The sequence below is a fragment of the Rutilus rutilus genome (assembly GCF_951802725.1).
Source record: "Rutilus rutilus genome assembly, chromosome: 11".
Classification (NCBI taxonomy): Eukaryota; Metazoa; Chordata; class Actinopteri; order Cypriniformes; family Leuciscidae; genus Rutilus; species Rutilus rutilus.
The window spans coordinates 18,142,476-18,166,739 of NC_140216.1; positions in this window are offsets into that span (position 1 = coordinate 18,142,476).

Here is a 24,264-nt window from a genome sequence, read left to right on the forward strand (position 1 = left end):
CACACTCAATTGCACGCGCAAATGCGGCGTTGCGCGCTGTGTATCGCCTCACTGTATATAAAGTGCAAAAGAAAGTACGAGCATGCAACGCCGTTACGTTGTAAATTACACGAAATAAAAGTAATGCAGGTATGATTTTCATTCTATTCACCAGGAGCAGTTTCCATGTTTCATTAACAGTTCTTGTATTGTGTAGGCTATTCACCATGGTAACTGTCGTTTCCATATTAACCCCAAAATGCCACTATTTTTCTTTGTGTTATTTTTTATATTTTTAAATGACTGTGGTGGCTCATACCAACATTGTATTAACAAAAACTAGTTTCGGACTGCTATTTAATACCTTTAGCATAGGCCTAATGTTTATTTATTAGTACTAGTCTTTACTATTAGTCATATTCTTACAATTTATGTTAAGTAAAGGGGGACAGTACTTGTGTGTGTGTTAACAAATTTTGAAAAAAATAAAACATGAAAAATAAAAAATATTGGGATATATATATCGTATATCGAAATTCAGCCTAAATATATCGGGATATGACTTTTGGTCCATATCACCCAGCCCTAGTTGAGATGAAAACTCTTGTTCATTACATTTTACTTCATAATTGCAACAGCATGTGTTGTATTCATTGTTGCAAAACTTGTTCTGTAGTTCGTTTGTTATCGTGATCAAAACCATTGATCTGAAGCTCAATGCTGATGCTGTCATGTAAATATTTTTTTAATCAGCAATAAATATAACAATTTCTGATCAACCCATATCAATTGCATGCTTAAAATAACATACCGGTTAAAGCCCCGCCCATTTTAAGACAACCCGACTCACTTCCGGGTTAAATCCCGCCCACTTCCGGGTTAGGCCCCGCCCAGTCCGAGTACAGATACAGATACAGATAATTCATATGGTTAACAGATACAGATACAGATACAGATAATGCTGTACTCGCTCATCCCTACAATCTACATTGTTAAAAGCGCTATATAAATGAAAATGACTTGACTTGACTTGACTTTCCTGATTTAGACTAAAACACACAGATTTTTTAATTAGTTTACATTCCCACATATCAAAAGTTGTACAGCCTTTATTACAATGTGGTAAATAAAGATTAGCTATTCATCATCATGTGTGTATTTTTTACATCAAGTAAAGAGTCATAGAACTTCTAACTACAAAATTACTATTATCATAGTAATGATGTAAAGTGTGATATTAGTATCATGTAAATGATACTACTTTATCATAGTAAATATGATGTAAATAAGAAAATATGAGTAAATACAATGTCTAAACCAAACCCCCTCCCCATTTCATCTTTATGTAGACAAATAGTATAGGCCTTAGATAAGGCTTACTGCACCATTATTTCTGAAAAGCTACAATAAAATTTCCCTAAAAGCAATACAATAAAATAGACAAGTAAAGTAAACGAAATATAGCTTATTACTATGCAAAAAATGAAGATGGACTACATGCGACCTAATCTGCAATCTCATTTTAGCAATAGGTTACGTACTGCAGATGGATGCAGTTCATGTAGCAGACAAAGGCCCATGAATTTTTAACTTACTAATATAGAAATGGCACACATTATTTGATTACTGCACCGTTATTTCTGACAATAAAATAATTTTACAAAAAAAAAAATGACACAATACATATTAGACAATATATTATCAGCAATATATTGCCTTCATACTTACTCCTCAAATGGATCGATTCCGTCCAGAATTTGATCCTCTTCATCCGAATCAAATCGGTCTGGATCAGATCCGTTATCACTCTCGTCGCTCTCCAAAAAAATCATTGCAGTAGCTTGCTCGGCAGTGAATTTTCGTTTGGCCATGTTGAGTTTATGTACAAAACGAGTACAAAAACGTCTATCTCCACAGTAACGTAGTACAAAAACGTCTATCTCCACAGTAACGTAGTACAAAAACGTCTATCTCCACAGTAACGTTGTCTGAGGAGAAGACGCGCAAAATTTATTCATAACCCCTCCCTTTCTAACGTTCCTAGGACACCTGATAATGTCTTTGTTTGTTTTATATTGGTCTGTGATTGGTTCACACACCAACAGCATTATATATCATTTGATAGGGTAAAGTACCAGTTCTCTGTTTTGCGGTAAAATGCTATAGATTTGCACTCAAATACAGAAGGCTTTTTTTTTTTTTTTACTAAATGCTTGTAGAAGATCGGAAGGCTTATCATTCGCGGAAGCCAACACAGTCTACTCATTATTACACAGACGAATGTCAGCTTTTTCATAGAAAAAAAAGTAAGTTAATACCTTAATCCATTCAAAAGCTATTAATAGATATGTCAGACGTGCACACTTTGACACTCTAGAGCGTCAGTCGACTTTGAAGGGTTAAAGAGATGGCCCATGCCATTGGCCGTTCTATGGCAGCACTAGTTGTCTCAGAGAGACATTTATGGCTAAATCGCTTGAGGATCGGGGAAAAGGACAGGGCCTTCCTTCTCGATGCCCCCCTTTCGCCTTCTGGCCTCTTTGGCGACGCGGCAAGAACCGTTGTCGAGAGGCTTCAGGAGGCAGAGCGACAATCAGCTATCCCTAGTTGTCAGTCCAGGTCTCATGGGGTTGCTGCCAGGGGGCAGCCTCATGGGACAGCTGCCAGCTCCTCATATTTTTAGAAGGTTGCCTCTCGTGCCCCCCCGTATAAGGCTTGGGCCAGAGGAAACATTCTCGCACGAAGCCCTCCATACCGAAGACAGGTCTGAGGACTGTCTCTCGGGTTAAGATGGCTTCGACTAAGAGGTCTTGTCGTAACACGCGGACCCTTATGGGCGTTCCCCCAGGACAGCGAGTACAAGAGTCTCGCTCCATTATGCAGCCCTTAAGAAATCGATGTCTGCTTCCCACCGCTGATTGCGCCTCGGGACACATCGGCTTCCAGCGAACAAAAATCACAGTGTCTGCCCGAAGACGTTGCGGCCCTGTCGAGTTCGCCGCCTCTCAGGAGGTCTGTAGAGAACATATTTCAGTTAGTTCCTGCCAGTTAACTGCTTCAGGTCACCGAATCCATTTGGAAATTTATAGCCGAGGCCAGTCTTGAGGGTTAGGCCTTGTTTTGGATCTCAAGGAACTGGATCAACCTCCAAGGGGGTTCAGATTGAAGATACCGACTGTCAGTCAGACCAGCTCCGGGGACTGGTCTGTCGTGATAGATCCACAAGCTCCTTAACTCCTCGTTCCCTTCTAACCCCATCGCAGGAAGTTTCCGAGATCCGCTTTTTTTTTTTTACTTCTGCTGAGCTTCCTGTGCCTTTACCTGAGGGAAATATTCAGTTCTTTGCTTTAATTCAATAACACAAAGGGAACCCTCCACTCCATTAACACTTTTACTCTTATCCACGGGACGCCACGTGGGACCCATGGGGTGTGTCAACCTGTTTTTGGCACAGTTCTTTGGGGAAATGTTATACTCATCACTTCTAATCTCATGCATCGACGGAATTGGACCCAAAAACTGCCGAAATTGTTTTTCCCTATCAAATCACTCATCCCCTATGGCAACGTCCTTTAACTGAGGCCACATCCTCACCTGGAATGGTTGATAATTGTCCCACACCATCTCCTCATATTTTACCGGTACCAGAAGAGTCTTCATTCTAGTATACATAAATTCAATAGTCAACTTAAGCACGTGAAGATGCATCCATGCAGTTACATTATAAGCCATGGAGGTGGGACTGTAACATTTTCCCTCGAGGTAATCATGTAAGTGTTCCATTTCAAATGCCGTTTTGTTAGCAATACTTCTAGCGAGCTCATACTGATGCAACACGTCATACAAACTAGTCCAGGTGTAACCTAGCTTAACCCTCTGGAGTCTGAGCGGTTTTCTGGGCCCTGGAGGTGTTCTGACATGCTCTGACATTTGTGCTTTTTTCAGTTATTTATAAACATGTTAATGGCAAAGGTGTAAATTCACTCTATATAGCACAAACAGAGCTACCAAAATATGTGATCACCATGCATGTATATTTTTGAATTTTTAAGAGAATAATGTTTATGTGTGGTTATTGAAAAAAATTAAAATGAAAGTTGCTGAAATAAGACCACAAAACTCATAATAAATATGTGTCAATAAGACTTTTGACTAATGGATGTTGTCGCTTTGAGTTCTGGCTTCAAAATTATGTGAAAATAGTCTTGCTTTATCGTTCACATAAAACAATACATTGATTTAAATTGATGTAAAACAGGTTTTGCTTGGAAAGCCAATATGCGAGGGGGCGTGAACGAGGAGTGGTTTACACCTGAGATTACAATGTCCCACCCATTATGCGTAATGACTCTGCATAATTAGCCATTCATTCAGGTGTGACACTGACTGAGCCACAATGCAAGGACAAAAGATATATTTAGAAGAAGACTTATATTGACCATTTAAGATTTTGCTTACATCTATCTTGTAAATATGTTTTGCTATTTTATTAAAAAGGTTACAATTACAACAATAATTACAATTTCAACAATATTTCAAGTGTACTCTTTCTTTGTAAAAAAAAAGAAGATTATAGGCCTACATTTTATCTATGTATTCATTAGTTTGAATATAGCCAACATTGGAACATTTTATTTCAACATATTTCAGTCAATTTTTACTCATCTCAGTATAGCAGTACAGTTTGCTAAAACATCATCATTCATTCACACACGCGATTTAAATTTAAACTGTCTTTTTGCGAGCTGTGGTAAACAGCGCGCATCTCTGCCGTTCATTCATTCATAAACAGAAACCCGATTCACGTGAGAAGGAAAAAACTTACTACAATATTCCTCAGCTCGCTCCTCGATATACCCCCACTTCTGAGGTACATTTTCCATTATTATTATTCCTCACAGCGCTGCGAGACTGTGTAAACAAGTAATGATCTGAATAAACTTGTGTTTTCTCGTATGGGGGCGTTCACAGGTTTGCGTGGATTGCCTCAGTCATTTGCGTTTGAATAGCGCGCGCTCTCCGTGGGCGTGTCACATTACATTTGAATTAGCTGTAATGAGCTCGACTGGAATCGCTCTCTTTTAATACAGATTTCACAAGATGAGAATATTTGTTTTTTATATAAATTACTTCATTTAAAAGAAGAGAATTCAAGCTTCATGCCTGTGTGTCTGTATGCCTGTTTGACTTAGTATTCGCTGAGTTATTGTTCATTTTCGGACGCGTTTCAGAATGGACTTCACTGGCAGAGAGAAGGCAGAACTCGCTTCGTGTTTATTTTTCTTTATTTGGCAAAAAGCACAACACTTTGTTTTTATTGTGAGTATACACAAAAATAATACACATTTAACAGAATCGATTGATGTATGAAACAGAGTATTTATGAGTTTCTTTTACACTGATAAAAAAAAAGCGAGCTGGTATCGCCGGCGATACCGCCGACCTCAGGGGGTTAACAAAAGAGGAGTTACATACTTCCATGGGCACTTCCATCACCTTTACACCTGTGATTTTCTCAGAAAGAGCTTTACATTTCTTAACATCACCTGGAGGAAAGGTTTTAACAAACCATTGTTGAATGTTTTCACCTAAACAACGTTCCACTTGTACTGTCTCCTTCCATGGATCATCAAACCTAGTATATCCGGGCCAAGAGAGAGACAAAGCATGTACAAACGGCAAACCATTTCCACTGCCATTAAGGTCAAAATTTTTCTTATCAGTCTTATCGATTCGTCCGAATCGGTCAAAATAGCACCATAAGACCTGTCTACGTCCCATCGGACCATATGAACTTTTGTGGGAAATAACACTTTCCATCTCATCGAATCCTTATCCTTCAGGATCTGTTGATACACATCTGAGCCTGGTTCTTCTCTCACGATGATATTGCTATGTATGTAACTTTGGACCACATCTTTGACAACTTGGTTGGACCCCAATTCGGTTTTAACTTTGGGCAGATAATATGACATTATGTGTCGGGGGTCAGGTGCACTAGGATAAAGGGGAAGTTTTACTGGTTTCCCACCCAAAATCATGTGGGAGTCCCCTAACGCTACCGTCTGATGCTTCTTTCGCCCTGCTCTACTCTCATTCTTCACGGGTTTCAACAAATAACTATTAGCCATATTCACTCGTTTGGAGCAGGCAGTGTGGTTTTCATGTGCTATGCTGTCAGGAATCCAACTCATGGAACTAAAATTTGGTTCATAGATATAAACACCTCCATCTCTCACCCAACGACCTTTTTGCATAATGAGGGTATTACCGGGATAATTTGGGGAGTGACCAAGCCAATAGGTCACCGACTCATTTCCGTCCAAACGATAGCAGCGGTCGTTTACTTTCTGATACATAGTCGGAATTAGATTTAGACCCTCAGTTGAATTTAGACATGGGTATTGCACCCAGGATGGACGGTTGTCAATTTCTTTATAATCCCAATTAGTCGCAAACGCATGGAATCGACCGGTCCAGATGGAAATCTGTATCCACATTATGAAAGACAATGCGATCAGAATTAAAGCTACAAAAGAGAGCGGGAGCACCAATCGAATAAAAGCCCGCCTCACTTTCTGTCGCTTCTCATTACGCACTTCTTCTTGAAGAATTAGCAGCTTCAATACGTCGTCTGGCTCAGCCATCTGTAAATGATAAAACAGTAATGCCAGAATTTAGATAATCACATACGCCAGACATTAAAGATGTAGAGGTATTACGTTGGTTATGAGGTAGTATTCTGGTTGTAGCACCTCTCGAGTGGTTTCACCTGTGACCAATGTCTCCACACTGTACCCAAAACACCTCTGTCCAGTAACACAGATGTATTAGTAGTCAATAGAACTTGGTAAGGTCCATCGAATTTCGGACCTAGGGGAGAAACTATCTCCCTTTGCAACATTACACTGTCACCTATTTCAGGCAACGCAGGCATGTCTTTTTGCTCAGTATTATCTTTATCCGCTTGTCGGATACTGACACTAACCCTTGTGTCTCTTAAACAGTTATCCACATTTTTCATTACCTTCCCCGTGAAGTGTGTGCCCTGATCTGAATCAATGTGTAATGGTAAATCCCATCTGGGGAAAACTTCATTCAACAGAATTTTTGCAGTCGCGTCTGCTGTGCAGTTTTTCAGAGGAAACACCTCCACCCATCTGGAAAACAAATCAACAATCATCAGAATGTATGAAAAACGCCTCGGTTACGACTGTAACCTCGGTTCCCTGAAGAGGGAACGAGCGTTGCGTCGAGAATGACGCTATGGGGAACGCTTTGCGTGATGACGTCTTGAAGCACATGTAAAATCAGTCCAATGGTGTGGCGGAACGTCAGAGGCGGGTGACGTCACGTACCAGGAAGCTATAAAAGCCGGCCCGAAACAGAAAACGAAAGCTTCGTAAAAGTCTGAAGTCGAGCTGACAGGCATGAAGGAGATATGGCAAGGCGACGCAACGCTCGTTCCCTCTTCAGGGAACCGAGGTTACAGTCGTAACCGAGGCGTTCCCTTTCAAGGGAATGCCCGTTGCGTCGAGAATGACGCTATGGGGAACGTCTATACCAACGCCTCCATAGCTACGAATGTTTGTCCTGTGTGTAATCTGGAGAGCAGCACTAGGAAGACAAAACATGAGACCCTGGAGCAGAGTCTAGATCCAGAGAGTAAAACCTGACGAAAGTGTGCGGTGAGGACCAGCCTGCCGCATCACAGACGTCCTGTAAAGAAACTCCTGAAATAAGGGCCTTAGAGGCCGCCATACTCCTCGTCGAGTGCGACCGGACAGCCAAAGGAGAAGGCTGCCCAGCCGCCTCATAAGCAAGTGAGATAGCCTCGACCACCCACTTACTCATCCTTTGCTTAGACACTGGACCTCCTTTGTTAGGGGACCCAAAGCACACAAATAATTGATCACTTTTTCGCCACAGGGCAGCTCTGTGGACATATGCATCTAACGCCCGCACAGGGCAAAGCAAATTATTAGCCTCCTGGTCCGCATTTTGAAAGGGAGGAGGACAGAAGGCCTGCAGAACAATAGGTCTGACCACATTAGTGGGGACCTTGGGGATATAGCCCGGTCTCGGATGAAGAAATGCTTTGATCATACCCGGAGCAAACTCCAAGCATGACGGAGCAACCGACAACGCCTGGAGATCCCCTATTCTCTTGAGAGAGGAAATAGCAAGAAGGAAAAGAGCTTTCAGCGTTACAAACTTCTCAGGAACCTCCTCAATTGGCTCAAAGGGGGCCAGGGACAAGCCTTGTAACGCAATGGACAAGTCCCATGGTGGCACCCTAGAGCGAACTGCAGGCCTCAGCCTCCAAGTGCCACGAAGGAAACGAGATATCAAAGGGTCTTTCCCCACAGACATTCCACCCAAAGGAATGTGGTAAGCACCTATGGCCGCCACATAAACCTTTAAAGTGGACGGGGTTAGACCTGCTGTGAACCGGTCCTGCAGGAACTCCAGCACTGTACCAATTGGGCAGTTAACTGGGTCCAACCGACGGTCACTACACCAAGAAGTGAAGACTCTCCACTTCAGGGCATAAAGTTTCCTCGTGGAGGGAGCTCTGGACTGTAGAATGGTCTCAACAACCTCAGTTGAGAGACCTGACTCTATGAGCTGGGCCCCCTCAGAGGCCAAGCCCACAGGTTCCACAGTTCTGGGCGGGGGTGAAATATTGAGCCCCCTGCCTGGGACAGAAGGTCTCTCCTGACGGGTAACTCCAGAGGATGCCCGTCGAGGAGGGAGACCAGATCGGGAAACCATACTCTGCCCGGCCAACGCGGGGCTATAAGAAGCAGGCAAACCCGGTCCCTGCGAACTCTCTCCAGAACTCCCGGGAGCAGAGCAACTGGGGGAAAGGCGTACAGACGTAGCCTCGGCCACGTCTGAACCATAGCATCCAGTCCAAGAGGAGCTGGATGCGTGAGGGAGAACCAAAGTGGACAGTGAGACGTCTCTCGAGACGCAAACAGATCCACTTGTGCTTGGCCGAACTCCCTCCATATAAGCTCCACCACCTCGGGGTGGAGCCTCCATTCCCCGGGCCTCGGCCCCTGCCTCGACAGAGTGTCTGCTCCTATATTCTGGACCCCGGGGATGTAAGCTGCCCTGAGTGACAGTAACTTCCCCTGGGACCACAAGAGGATATGGCGTGCCAAGTTGGATAACGGGCGCGAGCGCAAACCCCCTTGGTGGTTGATATAGGCGACTACCGACGTGTTGTCCATATGTACTAGCACATGGTGTCCCCTGAGATCTGTGATAAAGCTCCTCAGAGCCCGGAAGACAGCTAACATCTCTAGGCGATTGATATGCCAGGAACGATGATGGTCTTCCCACAGACCTTGAGCTGAGCGACCCTCCAGGATCGCTCCCCAACCCGTGAGGGAAGCATCCGTCGTTAGCAGTTTGCGACGACAAGGAGCTCCCAACACTGGGCCCTGGGACAGGAACCAAGGTTTCTTCCACATAACCAGGGCACGTAAGCATCGCCGCGTGACCCTGATTGTGCGAAATGGGTTGCCCCTCGGGGAAAACCCCCTGGTCCTGAGCCACCACTGCAGGGGCCTCATGTGCAGCAGTCCAAAAGGTATCACGTTGGAAGCTGCTGCCATGAGACCCAACAGTCTCTGGAACTGTTTGACAGTGAGTAGCTGGCCTAGCTTTACACTTTTCACAGCTGCAAGGATGGACTCTATACGTGGCGGTGACAGGCGCGCCTGCATCGACACTGAATCCCAAACCACGCCTAAGAAAGTGGTCCTCTGGAGTGGAGAAAGCACACTCTTCTTGGCGTTCAGCCGTAACCCCAACTCTTTCATATGGGCGAGAACAACATCTCGATGTTGAACCGCCATCTGATGCGACTGAGCTAAAATCAACCAATCGTCGCTGTAGTTCAGGATGCGAATACCCTGGAGGCGCAGCGGCGCCAGAGCTGCATCCATGCATTTGGTGAAAGTGCGGGGTGATAAAGCTAGGCCGAATGGAAGAACTCGATATTGGTATGCTTTGCCCCCGAAAGCAAACCTCAGGAACTTCCAATGACACGGACGGATGGAAATATGGAAATATGCGTCCTTGAGGTCTATCGTGACAAACCAGTCCTCGGACCTGATCTGTGGCACGATCTGTCTCAATGTTAACATTTTGAACTTGAGCTGCATGACTGACTCGTTCAGAACTCGAAGATCTAAAATGGGACGCAATCCCCCGTCCTTTTTCGGAACTATGAAATACCGGCTGTAAAACCCGGTTTCCCTGTTGGAGGGAGGTACATATTCTATGGCCCCTTTCTCTAACAGAGTGTTTACTTCCTGTTCCATAACCAGAACCTGCTCGGGGCCCACCACTGTGGGCAGGACCCCCATAAACCGAGGTGGGCGTTTTTTGAATTGTATCTGATACCCTTTTTCCACGGTCTGCAGGACCCAACGAGAAACATTCGACAGTAGCTTCCACGCTGTCAAAGATTCTACTAGAGGTACCAGCCTCTCGAGACTGGTTTCTGGATTTCGTTGTTGTTGAGTAGTCAATTCGTCGCCCTGTAACGGCGCACCGGCAGGGAACGACCGAACAGACTGCTCTAACACCCTCCTCGGAGGGGGCGGGCATCCCGAGGCCACTACGTTTCCGGGTGGTCCTTGAGATATGTGCTTGCCGGAGACCGCTGCGCCCTGTAACACCTGAGGCGGCAGGGTTGGCAGAACGGTCCCCTGAGGGTACCGAAGAGAGACGGGCACCGTAAAAAGAGGTGTTAACCGCTCTGCTTCGGGGGGGACTACCCTCATTTGTCCTGAGCCCTCGGACGTCAGGACTTTTTCCCAGCAGCCTTCTTGGCGGTAATAACGGTCCGCAGATCCGTTCTACCCCTCGAGGGCTGCTGGGTTTGAGAGCGCCCTCCGTGTCCCCGAGATTTTTGTGGGGGAGCACGAGAGGACACACTCTGTTTTTGAGTGGCACGATGGCTAGCGCTCTTTTTAGAGGAGTGAGGCTGCTCCCGCTCAGCAGCCTCATAGAATGAACGGCGGGGGAGAAGTTTTTGGAGTGCAACTGCCTGTTTAGAGGCCTCTTGTGATTTAGCTATCGCACTGTTCACAACATCACCAAATAGACCATCAGTGGAGACCGGAGCATCTAAGAGAACATGTTTTTCTTTTTCTTTTATATCGCTCAGATTGAGCCACAGATGCCTCTCAGTGGCCACCAGGGCTGCCATAGACCGCCCGATTGATTTAGCGGTCTCCTTGGTGGCCCTGAGAGACAGATCCGTGGCTCTCCAAATAACACGGACAGATCAACACAGAGCGCAACTGAAGACTCAGAAAGCTTTCGTTTTCTGTTTCGGGCCGGCTTTTATAGCTTCCTGGTACGTGACGTCACCCGCCTCTGACGTTCTGCCACACCATTGGACTGATTTTACATGTGCTTCAAGACGTCATCACGCAAAGCGTTCCCCATAGCGTCATTCTCGACGCAACGGGAGTTCCCTTGAAAGGGAACCTCCACTAGGGGGCAGGGGACCTATGAAGTCAATCTGAAGATGGGTCCACGGCCCTTGAGGTCGAGGGGCATGTCCTAAAGGAATTTTTAGCTTTGAGGAAGAATTCACTTTAAGGCATACTAAGCATCTTTTGCAAAATTCATTGCAAGAAGCCCTCAGCTTTGGCCACCACCATGTTTTTGAAATCATTGCCTGTAACTTCTCAGGACCAGCATGTGCCAAACCATGATACAAAGACATTAGTTCAGTTCGAGCAGAAACAGGACAAACAAAACGATCATTGAATTTCCACAACCCTTCTGCATTTTTCTTTGCACCTAATTTTGTCCATTGCTCTATCTCTTCAGGGTCATACTCTGCATAGAGTTCAAAAACGTCTCTGGAGGCTTCACTCTCCGGTGGAGCAAGAGCCATCACACTCACACATGTCTCAGTCAGTTTTGCAGCCTCTTTGGCAGCAGTGTCAGCAGCATGATTTCCTTTGGACTCCGGTGAACTGTCAGTGGAGTGTCCGGTGATTTTGATTACAGCCCCTGCTGCAGGAAGATCACAGGCAGCCATAAGTTCTTTTACCTGCTTTTGATGAGAGATGGGGACACCTGCGGTGGTTAGAAATCCCCTGCGTTTCCACACAGGGCCGAAGTCATGAACCGTGCCGAAAGCATAACGACTGTCAGTGTAGATATTGACATGTCTCCCCTTGCTGTGCTGTAATGCACGGGTTAGAGCAACCAGTTCGGCCACTAGAGCCCCTCCTCCTGAAAGAGAACCACAGTCAACAGTTTCACCATGTTCATTTACAACAGCCCAGCCTGTGAAGCGTTCCCCCTGCTCATGAAAGCTGGAACCATCCACAAACAAATTCATGGCATCGGAAAGGGGTTCAGACTGGAGAGGGCTTTGGCTGTCCGTTTCAATCAGCCGTGCACAGTTATGGACAGTTCCTTCGTCTGGAAGCAAGGAGGCAGGGTTTATAGCAGTTTCAATGTCAATTTGTATTTCCACGTTTTTACTCAAAAGAGTGGCTTCCCATTTAGCTCTCCTTTGATTAGAAATAGAGCCTAAACGGGTATTTGTTAAGAGTTTCAAAATCTGGTGTCTGGTGTGCAGAATCACCTTTTGATGTGTCACAATGTTCTCTGTCGTCTTCACTGCCCACTCGGCGCAGTCACATATCATCAGACATGGGTGCTGTCCTGCCATGGAAACAGGAATAGGAGCAGAATAGTAGCCTACCATTCCATACGAACTTCTTCCTGGAACCTTTTGACCCAGAGCAGCGGAGTAAGATCTGTTTCCCACCCAGGTCCACAGATGGAAAGGTCTGGTTGCATCCGCATGTCGCAGTGCTGGAGAGGAAGCAAGAGTCTCTTTAATACTCACGAAAGCCTCCTCCATCTCCTCAGTCCAGTCGATCAGATCCGCTCCAGGTTTTCCTCCTTTCAGTGACTCTGTGAGTGGTTTAGAAAGTTCAGTGTATTCAGAGACATACTGGCGACAGTAATTCAAAAGACCCATTACTTGCCTGAGACCCGTGACAGTGTGTGGCTTTGGAAGTTCAATGATAGCTTTAACTCGTTCAGGGGTGATGCGTCTGCCATGCACCCCCACAATCTGTCCAAGATAAATCACTTCAGGCAAAGCTAGCTGTGCTTTCTTCAAGTTCACTTTGAATCCCCCGTTTTGGAGGGCATTCAAAACAGTTTGGACAGCCGTCAAATGTTTGAACTTCGTTGGACTAGCAATTAAAATGTCATCCACATACTGCAGGACAACAGATCCGTCATTTTCAATTTGTTTTCTTACCGGATCGATGAAGGATGCTAGTACCTGATGAAACAATGTCGGGGAGTTGCAGAAGCCTTGGGGAAGCCGATTCCAGGTCCATTGGCGACCCCTGCTGGTAAAAGCAAATTTTCCTTGGTCCTCCTTGGCTAGGGGACAAGTCCAAAAACCATTAGAAATATCAAGAGCAGTAAAATGACAATGTTCAGCTCCTATTTCATGAAGGATGGTTGCTGGATTGGCCACCAGAGGGTGCACTTTCTCAGAAACAGCATTCAAAGCGGTATAATCAATTGTCAAGCGCCAACTTCCATCTGGCTTCCTGACAGGCCACATTGGAGAATTAGTGGGAGAAGAACATGGAATAATTATTCCTCGTTTACTTAACTCATCTACAACAGTGTCAGCTCCTTCTCGAGCTTCATTTTTCAAAGGATATTGTCTTTTGGCTACATGCATAGGACCTGGGATGCTCAGTGGCTGAATCTGTGCAAGACCACAATCATATTGATCTTTTGCCCATACCTCTGGGAATTTTGAAATTATGAACTTCCACTCAGGGCGAGTTTCAGTTAAACCAACAGGATCAGCCACTGCACATCTCTGCTCATGGTGGGGGCCAGACTGAGATAAGCGAATTGTTTCATTGCAGCCAAGCACTAGCTTATCTTATGAAAGCAAAACATCAGCTTCAAGTATTGTACTACTTCTGATCTGTCCATTTCAGATCATATGCTGGTGTCGTTTAATGTTCAGTTACCTGTTTTTAAGCATAATCTACGTCGTTCTATTTCATTCCGGAACATAAAAAACATTGATGTTGCGGTTTTTGCTGAAGGATTTTCCAACCTTTGTAGCAATGTTCACTATTCCACCTCAGACGACCTGGTTTTACATTACAATACTGGATTGCAAACGATTTTAGATGTCTGTGCTCCATTAAAAACCAGGTCGGTTTCATTTGTTAACTCTGCTCCTTGGTTTACTCCAGAACTACGCATTTTAAAAGTTAAAGGTCGACGCCTGGAGCGATTATATGTCAAGACTGGACTTGTGGTGCATAAAGAACTGTATTCTGAACATATGAAAAATTATAAGGTTGCCCTTACTACAGCTAAAACTGATTACTTTGCCAGTGTGATTAGCTCTGGTGAAGGGAACACAAGAACCCTTTTTTCTGTGGTAAATAATATTTTAAAACCACCTGATTCTTTTCCTTCACATCTTTACTCTGCTGATCTCTGTGAAAGTTTTTTGTCTTTTTTCATAACGAAAATTGAAAACATTCATCAACAAATGTCTGTGACAAAGCTTGATAGCTGTCAATTTAACCCTTGTTTTGATCAACCTCTTAATTCTATGCTTTCCTCTTTTGAACTTCCAACCATCGAGGAAGTAATCAGTATTATTAATAAGAGTAAATGTCAGTTAGACCCTATTCCAACGTACTTGGTTAAAGCCTGCTTGTCTTCTCTATCTTCTTTAATTATGGAAATCATACACTCTTCACTTACTTCTGGAACTGTTCCATCTCAATTGAAAACTGCTGTAATAATTCCTTTACTTAAAAAACCGGGGGCTGATTCAAGTAACTTTGATCATTTTCGTCCCATCTCAACTCTTCCGTTCCTTTCTAAAATTTTGGAAAGGTGTGTTGCAGCTCAAGTCCAGAATCATCTGTCTCATAATGGTCTGTACGAGCTATTTCAATCTGGGTTTCGTCCTTACCATAGTGTTGAGACTGCACTAGTTAAGATCACCAATGACTTAATGTTAGCTGCTGACTCTGGACTTTTATCTATATTAATTCTGCTTGATCTAAGTGCAGCATTTGATACTATATCACACAGCATTATGTTGCATAGATTGGAGTCTATTGGAATTATTGGTACCCCTTTGACTTGGTTTCAATCATACTTTACGGGCCATACTCAATTTGTACAGTTGAAGCAGTTCTGCTCAAAGACTTCATATGTCAATACAGGTGTCCCGCAGGGCTCAGTATTAGGTCCTCTTTTATTTATCATTTATCTTTTACCCCTTGGTAATATTTTTAGGAAGTTTGGCATTCAATTCCACCTATATGCTGACGACACCCAACTTTATCTGTCCTCTAAACCTTCCGCTAATTTTCCTCCATCCGTCCTCTCAGATTGTTTGGCTGAGATTAAAGAATGGTTTACTTCAAATTTTCTAAAACTTAACACCAGTAAAACAGAAATTCTTCTAGTTGGCTTAAAAAACAATTTGTCGAAATCTACATGTTCATCTGTGAAAATTGACAATTTACCAGTCTCTATATCTAAACAAGTTAAAAGTCTGGGGGTCATTTTGGATAGTACTCTCTCATTTGAAGCACATATAAACAGTGTCATTCGCTCTGCTTATTTTCATATACGCAATATCAATCGACTTCGTCCGGCTCTCTCAGTAAAGAGCACGGCAATTCTAGTCCATGCTCTAGTTACGTCCCGTATTGATTTTTGCAACAGTCTTTTTTTTGGATTGCCTTCAAAGGTACTCAACAAACTCCAACTAGTACAGAACTCGGCTGCCCGAATCATCAGCAGAACTCCCCTAGCTGAACACATTACTCCCGTACTACAACACTTGCACTGGCTCCCGGTAAAATATCGTACTAATTTTAAAATTATTCTTCTTACTTACAAAGCACTTAATAACCTTGCCCCTTCATACTTATTAGACCTTCTTCATATTTATACTCCCTCTCGGACTTTAAGATCGTCTTCTTCACTCACACTTGTTCTCCCTAGAACTCGCACTACTTCTATGGGGTCCCGAGCTTTTAGTCATGCAGCTCCTTATTTATGGAACCTGCTGCCACAGGATGTGCGAAACAGTGAAAGTCTTCATGTTTTTAAATCTCGCCTTAAGACCCATCTTTTCCGGCAGGCTTTTCTGTGAATATTTTATTTATTTTAATACTGGTATCCAAGGTTTTAATAATGAGTATTTGATTACTGTTGATTGTTTTATTGTGTTTGTAAGGTGTCCTTGAGTGTCATGTAAGGCGTCTATAAATAAAATGTATTATTATTATTATTAAGTTCTTTTAGAATATCAACACCAATTATTGTCCCTACAGTATTTTCCCCCACCCAAAATTCAGTCCAGTATACTTTTTCAGAATCAGAAAGGGTTAGAGGAACAGAAACAGATTTATGATACACCTTTTTGCCATTTAGGCCTTCTATATACAAAGTTTCAGAAGTGACCTCAAGATTGAGATCAGTAATCGATACTGTAGCACCCGTATCAATTAAAGCAATGCATTGCCGGCCTCCTAACAACGCGTTTATGAATAGGCGAGTGTCAGCATAATTAGAAGTACCGGAGGCCGCTGACCCCTATTCCCCACCTATCAGCTGTTTCAGTTTTGCAAGATCAGCTTGAGACAGAGTGATAGTTTGGGAAGCTTCATTTTTGGAGCTATCGTTAGAAGCATCATTTTTGTTACCTCCCTTTTTCCAGTTTCCTTTATTTTGGGGTCTATGGCAATGTTTAGCAATGTGACCCTCCCTACCACAGTTTCTACATTTAGCAACTGACTTGGGACAGTTTCGGGAGGTATGACCTAACTCATCACAGTTATAGCATGTCACATCATTGCGGGGAGGGGTTTCCCCTTCCACTGAAACAGCAGCCGCTTTCCCAGTGCTCACATTATCAGCATCACATGTTTGCAAACGGCTCCAGCTTACAGCGCACCAACGAAGCAAATCTGCCCACGTTTGGATATCAACAGCACTGTTCAACATCATCTCTTTGTATTGCTTATTCAGACCGCCTGTGGCTGATTCTACCACTATAGCAGAATCAAACGCTTCATCATTGTTATTAGCAGCACAGTAAGTCTTATAAGCAATACGAAACCGGTCCACATATTCTAACGGGCTTTCACCGGTTTTCTGTTTGATCTGGGTCACACTACTCCACGGTAAAGAACCCCGCCCTAGCAGTTCTTTTACTGCCGTTTTGTAATCAGAAAAAGCCAGACAAAAATTTTACTCTGTCAGCCTCTTTCTTTGTTTGCAGCCAGTCAATCTGCTGCGTGACTTTCCAATCAGAGTCAAAACCCTGGCTGACCATTGTCTTAATTAGTTCTGCATATTTTTTTTTTTATTTGAGCGCATCAGAGCAGAGCTGTTTACAGCATACACCCTCTTAAGCCTCATCACTTTGGTCAGAACAAATTGAGATATTTCTTTTATCTGACATTTTGTTAGTCACAGTTGAAACTCACCACAGAGAATGTTTTTAGCAACAAATATGTTATAGCAGAAAATTAAAAAGCGTTTTTAACTGACAAGTCTGGGCTTCTACACAAAGAAACCACAAAATATTTTTCACTCACGACTTCCAAGTCACATATTCTGATCCATGCCAATTTGGGTCATAACTTACTTAATGGGATCGTTCCTGATGCATCCCCGGCAAACAACCCTGTTTTTATTACTATTTTTATTTTATAACTAATTTCTCAATCCCTAACTGCCTAATCCACTAAATTCGGGGTACCCCTATCTGAGATGTAAGAGATAAAGTAGGTTTGCGGAGCTCTGGACCTTAAATCCAGAGACGTACTCTGCTGGGGTGTTATTATACCAACAATGCCCAGCGGGGCCCCCACAGAGCACGCTTCGCTTGCGCTGTCTGCTCTTGTTAACTTTAAAAATGTTTTAAACAATGCTATCAGCGACTTCCTTTTATACCTTTAACTTTAGTATAATTAATTTTCACTCTCCTCGTCGGAGTGAAGCTCTTCCGTTCCCCTTCACAATCTCTTCCATTCAGACAGCCCTATATCCTATAATATAATAAATCTTCCTACCTTGTTTGTTGGTTTGCCAGGGGTGTCACCACAGAATGATTGCCCGCATTCTCCACCAAAACTGTAAGGGGGGTAACAGTTTTCAGACCCAGGACCAGATATGATGAAAGAAGACCAGGAGTCGTGAAGTTCAATCAAATAAGTAAAAATTTACTGAAGAATAGTTTGCAGTTAAATTGGTAGAGCCAGCGTCAAAGTCTCACGAGGAGGTCGCAAGCTAACTCTACCTTACACAGAAATCATACACCAATTATACCTTTTCCAAGGACATGCATTCCATAAACATTCACTTCTGATTGGCTAAGAGAACATTAAGTCTAAACAATAATCGATAACAGATAGATAAGTGGGCATATCGTCGTTAATCAGGACCGTTGTCGCCCCGACTCCGAGATGTACGCATAACAGACTGATAACACATTTCACTCCTTAGGGAAACAGGAACGACAGTGATCCTTTTTACTCCCTAGAGAAATGCACATGAGGAAATGCACTTAACAAACATCAGATTACACTACGTATACATTGACCTTTAACTTATGCAGGCCGACTAAGAAAGTTGGGCACGCAACACTTGGGTGCAGAGTCCTTTAAATCACTCTCTAAATCCCAAGAGAGCTATCCTCAAAAGGCCCCTGGCTGTGAACACATTATTATTGAGCTTTTAATAAGAATAAAGTAATCATTTAAAAGGATAAAAATGTTTTAAATTGAAGAGACAAGGGATTCTGACCCTGACCCTTCATGAATATCAAGCTAGGCCAGGCCACCACTATATGACCTTATCAAAGAGTGGGCTCGCTGGCAGCACTGTTCAACATACTATTCTTTGGCCTGCTGTACGTGGGGGCCCTGTAGTAGTGTCTCAGGACCAATGGGTTTTTCCCGAGAGGGAACCCACTCCGCATGACCAGAGTTACGCGCATATGCCCTCGTTTTCTGATCATGGGGAGGAAGTTATGGTTTCTGCTCCTAGAACATGTGTTGGAAACACAGGGTCTGAGGAGATTTCAGAGAGGCCATCAGGTTCTATTTTTGACAGACACTATGTCGGTGGTCTCTCTAATCAAAGAGGGGGCAGTCATCCTGTCGAGGCAGGGGCTGCGGCCCGGGGATTTCAAACTCCACCCCAAGTTGGCTTTAGCCGGGATGGAGGTCGGTTTGTTGGAGGTGGTCCCATTTCCCCTTCATGCAGACGGCCACTTTCCGCGCCACCTCTCCCGTGCTCTTCCAGCTCCGCTGGGTCTGGATATCATGATACAGACATGGTTGAGGCCACGTCTGTGTATGTTTTCTCCGATTGTTCTGCCCCCGGGGGTTCTAGAGTGCAAAAGGGTTCAGCAGTACGGGATCAGCTTACTCCTAGTAGCCCCGTACTGACTGGCCCGAATATGGCTTCCAAACATCTGGGCTCTTCTGGCAGGCTTTCCGCGGTAAATCCGGATCGGGATGGTCCTCCCTCCTCAGTCCGAGGTCGTGATATTTCACCCTTGGCTGAAGCCCAAGAAGCTGCTGGATTGGCCTCTGAGGGGGACCAATTCACAAATTCTGGTCTCTCAACCGAGGTTGTTGAGCCCATCCTAAACTCTAGAGCCCCCTCCACGAGGAAACTGTATGCATTAAAATGGAATGTATAGAACTTACGGTGCAGAGAACATCAGTTGAACCCAGTTAACTGCCCAGTGGCTTCAGTGCTGGAGTTCCTCCGGAGTCGCTTCTCTGACGGGCTCTCCCCGTCCACGCTTAAGGTCTATGTGGCGGCCATAGTGGCCTTCCACATGCCTCTAGGTGTGGGCACCCTGGGGAGACACCCACTTATAATACGTTTCTTTCGTGGAGCAAGGAGGATGAGGCCTGTCGTCCAGTCCAGGGTCCCCACATGGGACCTGGCTGTGGTTCTTGAGGGGTTATCCCTGGCACCCTTCGAACCACTGGACACGGTGTCTGAGAAATTTATGACTTTAAAAGTAGCTTTCCTGCTCGCCATTACTTCCCTGAAAAGAGTCGGCGATCTGCAGGCGCTATCCGTTGCTCCCTCTTGCCTCGAGTTCGCTCCTGGCAGAGTAAGAGTCATTCTCCACCCTAGACCTGGCTATGTGCCTAAGGTGCCTACAAATGTGGCACGGTCTGTAATTCTTCAGGCATTTCATCCTCCACCACATGTGTCCGATGAGCAAGCGAAGCTATATCTTTTATGCCCGGTCCGAGCCCTTGAGGCCTATGTTCAGAGAACCTCGGGCTGGAGGAAGTCGGATCAATTACTTGTGTGTTTTGGGTCACTGAAGAAGGGTTCCCCTGCCTCTAAGCAAACTATCAGCAGATGGATAGTAGAAGCTATTTCTTCGGCTTACGAGGCGCACAACTTGCCTTCGCCTCTGCTAATAAGAGCCCACTCAACCAGAGGAGTGGCTTCCTCTAAAGCTTTTTTTAGTGTTTAGTGTAAATTAGCTCACTCTGATTAATTGAAAAGTACTCTTGGCGAGCTACTTCCATCAAGCTGCAAGCTACCAGCGACGTGTTGGAGACCCCTGGTTTAGGGAAAGGTTTAGGAAAATAATTAGTGTCAAGTACGCATTTAAAATGGTATAGGTGGGCTCATTCTGCGACCATTTTAAATGCATGAAGATTGCTAATTCTTTTCCTAAATCTAACCCCAAACCTTTCCCTAAACTTGCCCATTTGAGTTAAACGTAGAAAACTAAACCTCAGAAAACACAGCAGCATTTGTAAAGCTTGATTTTTGAAAATTACTTTGTAAAAAGCAATACCAATAAAATAGTTATTTTGCCGGGTTAGCCCACAAAGACACCTTACAGACTGCTCTTCCCATAAAGCCCGAGCTGACGATCGGCCGTTGGGCAATGTCGGACTGTTTTTGAGCGTCGGCCAACGTAGTTTTCCCGGTGTGTTCTGCACCATTGGCTCTAGTCTGACACTGTCAGGTTTTTTTCTGCTGAAACAACATGTCGAATCGGCGTCAGGCTGTTGGTGAAAGAGGGAACTCTGATTGGCTGTTCAGCTAAGAGAACGAGTCAGTGCACAATAATAATAGCAAAACAGCGAGCAAAGAAGTCAAAACGGTACAGATAAGGCTGTTCTAATGTTGCGTCATCTTACCTGAGTGTTCCTTGGCAAATATTTCAATATTAACATGAGCGGGGTGTGGAATTCTGAAAGTGTTTAGCAGGATTGATATTCAAAATGGTATCTATCGAATATAGATTAATATATCTGCAGAAATAGACAGTTGTCTCATTTACACACAGACGCAGAACGCACATTCTAGCTGACAGTCGCCTGTAGTTCTCTCGGTGTGTTCAAGTGCAGCTTTTTCTCATCAAGACAGAAACGGTAGTCCTGAATCACACGGTGCTGCAAGGCGAGCTCAAATCCGATACAAAGCTGCTCGGATCAGTAGCCTATTCGTTTACAATGAGAGTGACAAAGGGGAACAGAAATCAGGTAAATATTCCACTAGAGGAGAAATAATATCACAAAGCTTGATAGGTCGGGTGTGGTCAAATATTAAATTAAATGTATTTTCAGAATCTGCTCTCATTTTCTTTCTTAAACTAAAGTTTTGCAAGCAAAATCATTATACTAATACTAATTCCTCTTTCTGTATTGATTTAAAAAAATTAAATTAAATTTAACTGGATATTGCATATCAGATTGTGAGGGACCGAGAAGTCAGGAACAAGGACCACAAGCTTTTTACAGAAAAATGGGTCTTTATTTGAACCCAAGAAGAAGAAAAAATAAAATTAAAAAAATGTCAACTTTACAAACGTATACATTTCTTACGCTAGGTTCACACCGGACGCCGAAGCGGCGCAGAACGGAGGCCGCTTCCTTTCGGCGCCCATGTTTACCTATGGTGTCGTTCACACCAGACGCGGAGCGCCGCGGCCGGCCCGCGCCGTGAAGCGCCAGTTTCGGCGTCTGGTCTATTTTTTGTGCGAGCCGCGAGTGATCCGCGTCCATTCCGGCAGGAAGTCACAACAAGAAACACGAGACAATCCGGTCAATTGTCAAAATATAAGCAATTTGCAGATTAAAATACCGCGAGTGACAAATGCGATCATATGCAAACAGACTAGAAAGATGAAAACAAACAAAGAAAAAACACAACACACACACGCACGCACATGCACACACAGAGCAACGGGAGTGTACAAACTTCTTGGTTACAGAAACATGGTGTATTCATTTTATGAGGTTATTTACTTACCCATGATGTAAAAAACAGCTCTGAATAAACAACAACTGAGCAGAAGCGCTTGTCGACCGCCGCGGAGAATACGCGTCTGGTGTGAACAGGCAGGCGCCGGACCGCGCGTGATTTTCCGTTCCGCGCCGCTTCCGCGTCCGGTGTGAACCTAGTGTGGTGAAATGCAAATTATTGCTGTGGTCCTTTTTGACCACGCCCCTCCCTCGGGTAATATTTGCGAGGGAGCGTGTATATAAGGCTAGCGGTACGGTAAAACGGGTATTGCGTCATACCTGGCGATCTCACTTCCGGCGTCTCGTTGCGCTGCACGAGGGGTATGTATGGGTGTTTTCTCCGTGGTTTTCCGTGTGGTAGATGTTAAAAGTCCTTTTTACATGTTTGTTGTTTGCTACCAGTAATTTCGGTTGGGCTGGCGTTCGGTTGAGTGCCTGTTGCACCCATAGATGATCAACAACCATTGCTTTGCCGTGGCGCTCCGCTGTATGTGCGAACTGCATGTGATGCCTTTGTGGGTGAATTCCGCCGTCTGCATGTGATCAAATAGAGTGGTGGCTGCCGGATAGATGATGTGTTTTGCACGATTTGGTATGTATAACCTTCTATTTCCCTTTGGCTTTTATAAAGGTAAATGGGGTTTTAATTATTTTGTGTTTTAGGAGTTGAAACCATGTTGTGAGTGGGCCTGTTTGGCTTCCAGTTTGCATCCTGCAACCACTTGATTTCAGCATGGCTTGCACCTTCAACACTGCTGTTTTGCTTTAAGTCTGTTTGGTTTAATGATTTGGGTTGTATTCATTAATTTTAATTATTTTGTCTCCTATTCTTGTGTGTTTCCATTTTTCCTTTCAATTACTTTTATCTTTAGTATTTGTTTGCTTTTGTTTAATGTTTTGCATCCGTTAAGTTTGCATTGCATACAGTAACGTTTGTTTTTCCTTTATTGTGTTTTCTTGTATTCATTTGTTTTGTATTTATGTGTTTTTGTTTTGGCTTCATTTATTTTGCTTTGTTTGATTTTTCTATTTTGGTTTGTTTTCCTTGATTTGTTGCAAATAGTAGGGCTTGTTTGCAATTGATCAGTGTTGCTCTTATTGATTTTGTTTTGCCAAATTGATGTTTGGTTGGTTGTAATTGATTATTTTCTTTTGATTATTGTTGTTTTTGTATCTTGTTGTTTGTTGATATTTCTTTTTGCTGTAACCTTTTCTTTTTTTCTTGTACTGGAGCTGGGGCCTGGAGTGGGCAGGCTGACCCTTCCCGTGTGGTTGTCTCACTGTTCATCAGAGTGGCGTGGAGTTGCTGTGAGTGGTTTGGGGCACGTGTGTGGTTATTATCATTATTACTACTACGGGCATCTTTGAAGCCCGGTGTCAAGCCTGCCGCCCTAGTGGTAAGCCCCAGCTCTTTTGTTGTGTGTGTTTTTGGTTTCTCTTTTCTTGTCGTTTTGCAGCAGTTGGTGTTGCTTGCTGAGTGAAGTCTTCTTGCTGTTACGTGTGATTCATTGAACGAGCCAAATTCTAATTATTGTTGTTTAATAAAGATGTACAAGTTTTATACAAGGTACCCATGCCTCTTGGTCATTTTCTGAGAACTTGAACCTGTGCCCCTTGGGCTTTTCCCAGAGTAAGTTCTGGGTGGCGTAGTCGTTACCTTTTTGGAATTAGTAATAATCTAGAAATCTGTCCATAGTGCCACACTAGCGTTACAACAAAATAAAATAAACAAACAGAAAATAAGATCAAGAAACAGTCAGACAAAAATCAACCAAACTAAAACTGACCTGCTCAAATGAACAAAGCAACAGCTTATAAAGGAAAGGATGGGCCCATTACAAATTAAGAGGGAAAACAATTCAGCTTTAAGTAAATCAAAATGGAATCAAACCGAGAGATATATTAAACA